Raw genomic sequence first — 9,829 nt, forward strand, 5'->3', positions numbered from 1 at the left:
GCAGCCCATGGCCAAATCCAGCCAACAGATGTGTTTTCTTTGGCCTGAGCAATGTTTTTTTTTAAAATGTTGAATCAGTTGCCAGCATTTTAAAATTGAGATACCACAAAAAATTCTGGATTTTCAGCTTCTCTTGAAAAAATTTAAAGATGCTAACAGTGGGTCCACATCCCCACATACTAAGAAGAGTCAGCTAGAGCTCTGTCACAGCTGCTCAGTCCAGAAAGGGCAACAGCTCACCAGTGTACCAGGAGCCCCACTCAGCCCACCTCATCCTTTATGTGTCCTGTGAGCGCCCCCCTGGGAGTTCGCCAGTGACTCCTGATTTAAAGTAGGAGAGTGGGTCAGACCAGTGGTATGCTGGTGAGTGTTTAGCAACAGACTTTCTAGGGAAAAAATTGTTTTAAAAAGCCCTGATTGTAGCATTTGCCAACTTCTGTGGTGGACTCTCACCATGGTCAATTTCAAGCTACCGTTTTGTCACTGAACATGGAATTGGGAAGAGATGCACACTATGGGCACTCACAAGCCAGTAAAACCAACCCCAGCAGATTGCAGGCTCACACAGACCTGAGTTCCAAGTCAGGGCTTCCTGGGGATGTTTCTTACCTCCAGGCATCAGTGTCTTCCTATGTTAACAGGGAGAAACAACTACCTGCCTCTCAGGACTACTGTGAGTTTTAAATAGTTCCACAGGTCTGTCTACCAATTCAGCAGTTCACAGTTGTGACTAGCCTCCTGTGTAATCCCAGTCCTGAGTTTTTTATGTCATACTGCATCTTTTTTATTTCTGGAATTCATATTTGGCTCTTTTTCTAAAATGTTCTATTATTTTAAAATAACATCTTGTGAATGGATGCAGAAGATGTGATACATATAGATATAGGTATAGATATATACACACACAACGGAATACTACTCAGCCACCAGAAAGAATGAAATCTTGCCATTTGCAATGACATGGATAGAACTAGAGGGTATTATGCTAAGAGAAGTAAGTCAGTCAGAGAAAGACAAATACCATATGATTTCACTCGTGTGGAATTTAAGAAACAAAACAAATAAACACAGGGGAAGGGAAAGAAAAAATAAAATGAAAATTGGAAGGGAAGTAAACCATAAGAGACTCTGAACTCTGGAAACAAACAGGGTTGCTGGAGGGGAAGTGAGGGGGGAGGGATAACTGGATGATGGGCATTAAGGAGGGCACTTGATGTAATGAGCACTGGGTGTTGTATGCAACTGATGAATCACCATATTCTACCTCTGAAACTAATAAAATAAATAAATAAACAAACAAATAAAATATCTTGTTTTTGCCTTCTATGAAGTCATTACTTCTGTCACCTCCTTAAACAAGATGCTTCAGGTGGCCCTTTGTCCGTGCTGTTGGGGTGTGTGAGATCTCTCAATGTTGCCTCTATTTCACTGAGGGCTTGTTTTCTACTGCAGTTGGAAGTTTTTCATGAGGGATCATCTTCAGGAGTTGGCAGGAGAACTGTAGCCTCTGCTACGACATGCTGCAGTTGTGCAGATCTAGCCTACATTTGATATTAATTTACGGGCTCAGGATTCCCATAGTTGCATGAGTAATGGAGACTCCCAACTGTACATGGACAGCCTGAGGTTTAAATTTTAGCCTAAGTTTCTTTTTCTTCCTCAACCTTGAATAGGAAAACCTTCCTTGCCATAACCCTGAACTGGGGGTTAGAATTTTTCTCCAGTGGTAGATGGACAGTCCTTAGAGACCTTTGGCTTTGTGCAGGGGGCTCACTTCCAGCCCCTCCCCATGCCTGGACTGAAGGCCTTCACCCCTACATGACATTCTTGGTCCCAACCCTCTCTGACTCTGGATTTAGCTCCTGCTAGCCTCTCTGGTTTAGCTTCTGGCACCCAGGCATTCCCTTTCTGAATTTTGATTTTACTTTGAATTTTTGTGTTAAATTTGTTATATTTGGGTAGCAGGAGGGGACTGTTGACTGCCCGTCTGTGAGCAGTAAATGAGATAGTATAGCTAAGTACCTAGGACAGCTCCTGGCACACACTAGGTGCTCCATAAATGCGGATTAGCCTCATGGAGACAAGAAAGGCTCCAGCACCGTCTGGTTGTGGGAACACAGGACCACGAAGAGGGTCCCAAGGGTGAGACTGAAAAGGGGGTTTCATCCAGGTCATGCAATGTGACGGAGGCCACTATCAGACTATAGCATGGCCTCAGACAAGAGGACAGAGTGAAGAATTTTGAACACGAGATGAGAGTCCTGCTTTTAGAATTCAATTCTGGAAACAGATCCAAGAGGGTTAATTAGGAGACTCTTGCTACAGTAAAAGGAAGAGGTCCTGGAAATCTGAGTGGGGGACTAGTAGGGGAGCAACAATGAGGGAAGAGATGCAGGATCAGTACATTCTGAAGCCTGCCCAGCCGTGGACTATTATCAGGAGCATGTGCATGTAGGAGGATACAAGGGTGAGGACATAGAGGATTTATTTAATTATATTTTGGCTGAAGTCCAAACAATAGAAGAAAACAGGCGCTGAAGCTGATGAGGAAGCTAAGGCTACCTTGTGCTCACTATGGACTTAATGGAAGTAAGGGGCAGGCACACTGGGCCGGAGTCCTTCCATTGGCCTCTCTAGGTCTACTCTCTACGTTTTCCAATGCGTTGGGTGCCCTGGAGGTTGACCTACAGCAACACCATCAGATTACCTACCTTTATGGTTCCTGTTGGGTTTGGATAGCAAGGAGGCCTAGCAGCATCTAGAGGGAGGGAGGACAGTGAGGTTTGGCATTTATTCACCCCTTCTCCCCATAGGGTCACTTCAGTCTTTCTGCACCCCACAACTGGAGCCTCCTGTCAAGCAGGCCCTCTTGTTAGCCCTCTCTAGCTTCTGGTAGTAGGTATCTGCCTCCATTCATTCAGCTCTCTGTTACATAGGCTCAGGTCCTGTAGGTTTCCCTACAAAGTGCCCACATCTTTATAAGGAGTCTTTTTTAAGTTTTTTAAGCTGGTAAGAGCTACAGAAGTCATTTTGACCAGCTTCTGAATTTTATTGAAGAGGACATTGGAGCCAACAATTATGATTTGCACAAAGCAGGTCTGTGGCAAAGGGGGAACCAGGTAGAACACAGGTTCCCTGAATCTCCATCCTGAGGTGTCCTTCCAACCCATAAGTCCTGGCCTCCATAATAGTGGCATCATCCTTCCAAAGTCATGAGTGAGCCCATTGCATGTGTGCACCTACACACACGTAGACACACACATGGATAACACACACAAAGACACACAGACACACACGTAGAGAGAGATAAACACACACACAGAGAATGACACTCAGAAACAGATACACATATACAAACACACACACAGATACACACAGCGTTATGCAAGTAAAATCAGGCTAAAGAGGTTATAAAAAGCCTTCTTGGGAAAATAAGACAGGAGCACCACCAGGGGTGTATAGGAAAGGAGAGTAGAGCTGTGCCATTTGCCACCCTGGTAGTAGAGATACCTAGGGACTGACTGCAGCCCAGCCTCAGGCATCTTCTTGCGCCCACTGGTCATGTCACCTCCTCTATTTGCTTGCTTCCTCACTGGGAGTGAGCACAGGTCCAGTGGATATGATAACCATGCTTTCCAAATCCCAAATAAGGACACATGCTTCAACATAGACCCATGGAGTGGCTTCCAGATACAAAGGGCAGTATGAGAGATGTGGTTTGAGCACTACTATTCTGAGACTTCTGGCCATCGCAATGGTTTATAGGGGAACAAGCATGAAACATAGGATATATATATATAATGGCCATCAAAAAGAATGAAATCTTGCCATTTGCAATGACATGGATGGAGCTAGAGAGTATAATGCTAAGCAAAATAAATCAGTCAGAGAAAGACAAATACTATACGATTTCACACATATGTGGAATTTAAGAAACAAAACAAAGGAGCAAAGGGGGGCAGAGAGAGGGAGACAAACCAAGAAATAGACTCTTAGCTATAGAGAACAAACTGATGGTTACCAGAATGGATGTGGGTGGGGGGATGGGTAAAATAGGTGATGGGGATAAAGGAGGGCACTTGCTGCAATGAGCACTGAGTGTTGTATGTACGTGTTGGATCACTATATTGTACACCTTCCCATGGCCTTCCTAAAGGAAAGGACAGAGGGAGGGAAGATGGTGAGTGATGACCAAGTGGATGAGGATGGTAACACACAGGGGATCGTGGCAGAGCCCTCATTGGCCCTGACTGGTCTTGAGAAAGCATTAACGCTCCCAGGCGGCTACAGATGGAAGCACCCTTTTGTGTGAAAAGCTGTTGTTCAGGAGCATTTTATGACCTCACAGCTTTTAACCAGAGGAACTTTACCAAGGAAAGTTTCCTTCAAAGTTTCTTTATGAAGTGGGTGAGCTGAATTCACTATTTCTCCTCCAGATTAAGCTTTGTTCTGAGATGTTTTCTTGTTATCTTTCATATTCTTTAAAAGAGAGAGAGAAAGAGAAATAGTTGAGTCAGTTTCCTAGAGAACAGTTTTAAAGAGAGGGAGAGATTACATTTGAGGCAGGAAACTCCTCTGAGGTTGGTTTTCCCAAGACTAAGACCCTGGCAACGCCCCATGGTCCATGACAGCCCTCTCAGCTTCTCCACATACCTTGTTGTGAGAACTAATTATTATTTTCCCTCATTTAAGTTCTTTTTGGGAAATTTTTTGGAAAAACAGTAGTGTTGTCCTCAGAATTAAAGGAACCCCAAGGCTTATATCAGGAAATTGAAGTCACTTTGATGGCATGAAACAAAAAAATTGGGCTCAAGGAAGCACTGCCATATCAGGAGGTGACCATTCTAGAAATGACTGGTCCCTCTAACTTGGTGCTTCCCTGAAATTCTGAATTAGAGACAGTCGGTCAGCACTCACCTCCCTTGAGAATCTATAAGAAATAAATGGCACATCCATTGGATGGTCCAATGATAGGAGCCAAACCTTTTATCTTGGATCTATGGTTTCTTTTTTTTTTTTTTAAGATTTTATTTATTTGTCAGAGAGAGAGAGAGAGCACAAGCAGGGGGAGGAGCAGAGGGAGAAGCAGGCTCCCCACTGAGCAAGGAGCCCAATGTGGGACTCCATCCCAGGACCCTGGGATCATGACCTGAGCTGAAGGCAGACGCTTAACCGACTGAGCCACCCAGGTGTCCCTGGATCTATGGTTTCTATATGATCAAAAGCAAGCTACGGGTGAGGAAAGGGGGCACGGGAAGTGAGAAATTCGCCCGCACTTCGCTAGCTAAGAAGTGGGAGAGCTTCCTCACAGGGCGGTCGTAAACATCACAAGAGATCGTGTGTATGTATCCCTCATCCAGAGGCAGTTATCAATTCCACTAGCTGTTTTCCTGGCACTGCAATGAAAACAGATATTTTTTAGATTGTGTGTTTCTGGAGAGTATTTGCAAGGGTCGGGGGAGTGTTTGCTTGCTTGTTTTTTCCTTTTCTTTTTAAATCGGAGCCCTGCTGGGGAAGAGCAACAAAGAAAACTTCTCTGCCCACTGTTTTTGTGGTTAGACCTCCTTGAGTCTTCCCTGTTCAAAGAGAGCCACTCTTTGTCTCTTGGAAAGGAGTGGCCAGTGGAGACAAAAGTCAGACAAGCTGCCGGTGAGCGGACTGCTTCGGGAGGCCGCCCCACGCAGGCCCTGGTGTGTGCTGTGGGGGCGGCGGCCACCCGCCCTGCTCCCCCAGCTTTGCTCGTGATCACCCCTCCAGCTCCGTGGGCTCCCCCTGGGTGGTCCCCGCTGCAGGTGCCTGCGGCTGCCGGCGGCCACCGTGCTCCTGGTGCAAGAGAAGGGCCGTCAGGATGGCAACCTGGCCTTGCTTCCCTAGAACGCGGTGCTGGCTCTAAAACGTCAGCCATCGCTTGGCTTGGCCTCCCTGCCTCCTCCATCTCTTTTTTAAAACATCACATTCTATCAATCTCTGAAACCCTCAAGGAAGACGCAGGGGCACCAATCAGGAACTTGGGGGCTTCCCAACACGACACGGAAATCTGGGAAGCCGGACGTGGCGACTGCACTCCGACTTTATGACCCCGACTTTGAGGCCCCCACAGAGGCAGTAAAGAGCAGTAATCAGTGAGACAGCCGCCTGGCCGAATCCGCACGCGGCACTTGAGCCCTCCGTGCGGCCTCTCCCGGTCCAGGGCGCCTTCCGACACGGCTTCCAGGGGCCTTCATAAAAAGTACATCAAATGCTGCGTTCCTGGGAAGCTGCGCAAGGGAATGGCGTGGTGATCAAGCCTCGGAAATGGGAAGGCAGATGAGAAAGGGGTGGATTCTCAAAATCATGACCTGGTGAACCAGAATATTAAAACATGAAAATGAAAAGAAATTGTTTGGAGTATGAGCTAACTCACAGCACAACTGTTCTAGATGAATAACCATCAAATCCTCGGTTACTAGTATATTTTAATTTAAGAATTTGTTTCACTACGTTTTTACAGGAAAGAGAAAAGATCCATTATCTTCTCATAGAAAATCCTGTGAGAAGAGCATTTTGTAAGTTAGATTTCCATCTCTGGGCTTTAGTTTTCTGATTTGTGGAAGTATGTGAATCAAAAAAAGAAAAAAAAGAATAACAATAATTTAAGGTCTCAGGACATAAGAACAGTTAGCAATTGGCTGATGTTTCTGCTTTCCGGTTTCCAGAACTATTTATTTTAAGACACTCTGCTTACGTCAACACTATTTAGATCCACATAACAGTGATAACAATGTGTAATCTCATAATGGGTGTGATCAGTAGAGACTCAAAAGATGGGCAACCATGTTACTGGTTTTAACTTTTTTTTTTTAATTCCATAGACTCCTCATAGTATTGACATTTACTATTAAACAAATGATGCCACTAAAAAAAAAAAAAAGACTATAGAGAAAGGGATCAGATTTGTGGTGAACAGAGGCGGGGGTGGAGGAGGGGAGCTGGAGGAAGGTGGTCAAAAGGCACAAACTTGCGGTTGAGAGAAGAGAGTACCCGGGATGCTGTGCACAGCATGATGACTACCATTAACACTGCTGCATGGGGCCTGGCAGAGCCAGTAAGAGAGGAGAGGCTGCAAGGTCTCATCACAAGAAAACAATTTTTTTCTTTCTTTCACTTTTTTATTGTATCTATGTGAGATGCTGGGTCCTCATCCCATAGCATATGTAAGTCAAACCACTCTGCTGCACACTTTACACTGACATAGTGAGCTGTGTCCGTTATATCTCAATAAAACTGGAAAAATATGTAAGTCAATGATTCCAACTTGGAATCAATGAACAACAGAAAACTGAGCTACAACTAAAGAAATGCATGCTCAGGTGTATATATATGCACATTATGGAAAAGATAGCCTAATAAGCATAACTGAAATGTGCTCCCCAAAGTATTTAATAGTAACTAATAAAGTACAAGGGAGATTAAAAGTAAGAGAGACCAAAGTGTAGTCAGTCAATCTGGAAAGTGGAAATCCTGCGTGGCATTATTAGTCTCTGGCTGCTGGCGGTCCTCCTTCTTGTCAGAGACACCATGGAGTGACCGACTGTGAGAGCAGAATTCATGGTTCTTAACGAACGACCGGGGGAAGAACCGTGTGGACTCCCTTCACCTCTGATCTTGGTTGGCCATCTTGCCTTTGTCCTCAGGCCCCTCGCCTTCGGAAACGAGCATAAGCTCCCATGGTCAATTGAAGAACCAGTTGTAAGACATAATGCAATCAAGGGGCCCAATTCAGGAGTGGCCGCAGAGAGTCCTCACAGGCCGTTTGTCCCGGAGCCAGATAGCTCTGCTCTCACTATCATTCTGCCAAAGAGGCTTTTCTCTTTTGTTTTGGAGTCTTCTTAAGCATTCATTTGTAAACTAATTTTGTGACATGCAGAAAAGAGGCCAAACCAGAGGTCACCCTGCCAACCCAGAGGCCTGGGACCCACACAGCTTTTTCTTGTCACAGACTTTTAATATGAAGAAAGACCATGAATTTTGACTGTTTTTTTATCAGAAGCACCACCCATATTTTTGTTTCAGAATGGAACCAGTTCTCAAAATCAAGATGACACAGAAGCCAGATCCAACTGGGGTCTTGTCCCAGCTCAGGAGCTGGTATTCTACTGTGTTCATAGAAAGTCCCCGAGGAAATAATCCTAAGAAACATTTGTATGAGGGCCTTCTGACTAGCTGCTGGCCACAGGGCATGCCCTGTTCTCCTCTGGTGCACTGGTCATGACCCTCTTGTCAGCCAGGGTTGAAGGACCTGGCCTTCTGCAAGTTGATGCCTGGGACCCCAAACTCTGTAGTACTGGAGTCTGCAGGAGGAAGACCATCTGGCCCAGTGTAGCCAGATGCAACCTGAGGGGAAGTATAGCCACAGAGGTCTCCTCACCCCTTAACTTGCTCTCCTTCCCTACTCACAGTGGTTATTTGGGACACCATGGGACAATATGGGACCCGAAGATAAATCCTACCTGGGCCTATCTAAAATGCAGCCCCCTTCCCACCTTAGATTTACTTGAAAAGTGAGATCCTCAGGTAAAACTACCATGTTTAGGTCTTGTGGGCTAGCCAATCCCGGCCTCCACCACACTCTGTTTCCAGGTCACTGGTGGAAGAGTCTGTTTCCTTGGTGTTCAGTCTAACAAAGGATCATGTTCTTTTTTTTTTTTTTAGTTTTAAAGAGAGAGCACCTGAGTGGGGGGAGGGGCAGAGAGAGAGGGAGGAGGGAGAGCTTCTGATGCAGACTCCCCCCTGAGCATGGAGCCCAACGACACGGAGCTCGATCTCATGACCCTGAGATCCTGACCTGAGCCAAAATCAAGAGTTAAACGCTTAACCGACTGAGCTGCCCAGGTGCCCCCAAAGGATCACACTCTTAAGGAGATCTTGTCCCTAAAGGATGGGGTGAAGAAGAGGGACAAGGCCCATAGCAACAGGACCTTAACTAACTACCCCAAAACTTTGTGGCTAACATAACGACCGCTTTATTGTTACCCATGATTTTAACCGTGAGACTTTATTGGCAGGAATTCGGGCAGGGCCTCTGCCTCATGAGGCAGCCACAAAGGGCACTCGGTGGCATTCAGCTAACAGACGGCTTCACTGCCACATCCCGCACCTTGGCAGGGACTGTTGGCAGGCGCACCTGGGACGGTCACGCATGCGGCCTCCATGGCCTGGTTGCTCCCAGGAGTGCCTGTTCGTGCTGCATTACGTGTCATGGCCCAGCCTCAGAAGTCTCATGGCGTCACACCACCACACCCCAGTGGCCAAAACAGTCACCCACCTGCCCAGATTCAGGGGCTGGGGACATGGAGCCCACCTCCCACATGACATGTGCCAAAAACTACAAGATGTCTCATCTGCCACTCCTAAGAACTATTCCCTCAGAATCCTGGCTCCTCTGGTCTTCTCAGTGACAGAAGAGTGACAGAAGGCCACCGACCCTCTGTCCCATCTTAGAGGACTCTTCATGGGAGAACCCCCCACCTCCCACCCAACCACTACGTTTGGTGTTTGTCACCAGTGACTTGTACTAGCCTCTTCTTCAGAAGAGCAGTTTGACAAAACTTGTTCAAACCGCTCTAAATACGTAAATGAAGAACTTCTTTATTCCCTAGATTGAAAACCTCCATGATGCCCCATCACACACAGAATAAAATTACACTTCTACTGCAACCTCAAACAGCCCTGGCTGGCCTGACCCTGCCCACCTCTCCAAGCCTCTGTCTCTTGTCATACTTCCCCACTTGTCCTCGTTAGCCACCCTGGTCTTTCTTTTCTCCACCTCACCAGGTTCATTCTCTCCTCA

This window comes from Leptonychotes weddellii, chromosome 14 (genome assembly GCF_054177405.1).
Source record: "Leptonychotes weddellii isolate Sample4059 chromosome 14, ASM5417740v2, whole genome shotgun sequence".
Taxonomy (NCBI): domain Eukaryota; kingdom Metazoa; phylum Chordata; class Mammalia; order Carnivora; family Phocidae; genus Leptonychotes; species Leptonychotes weddellii.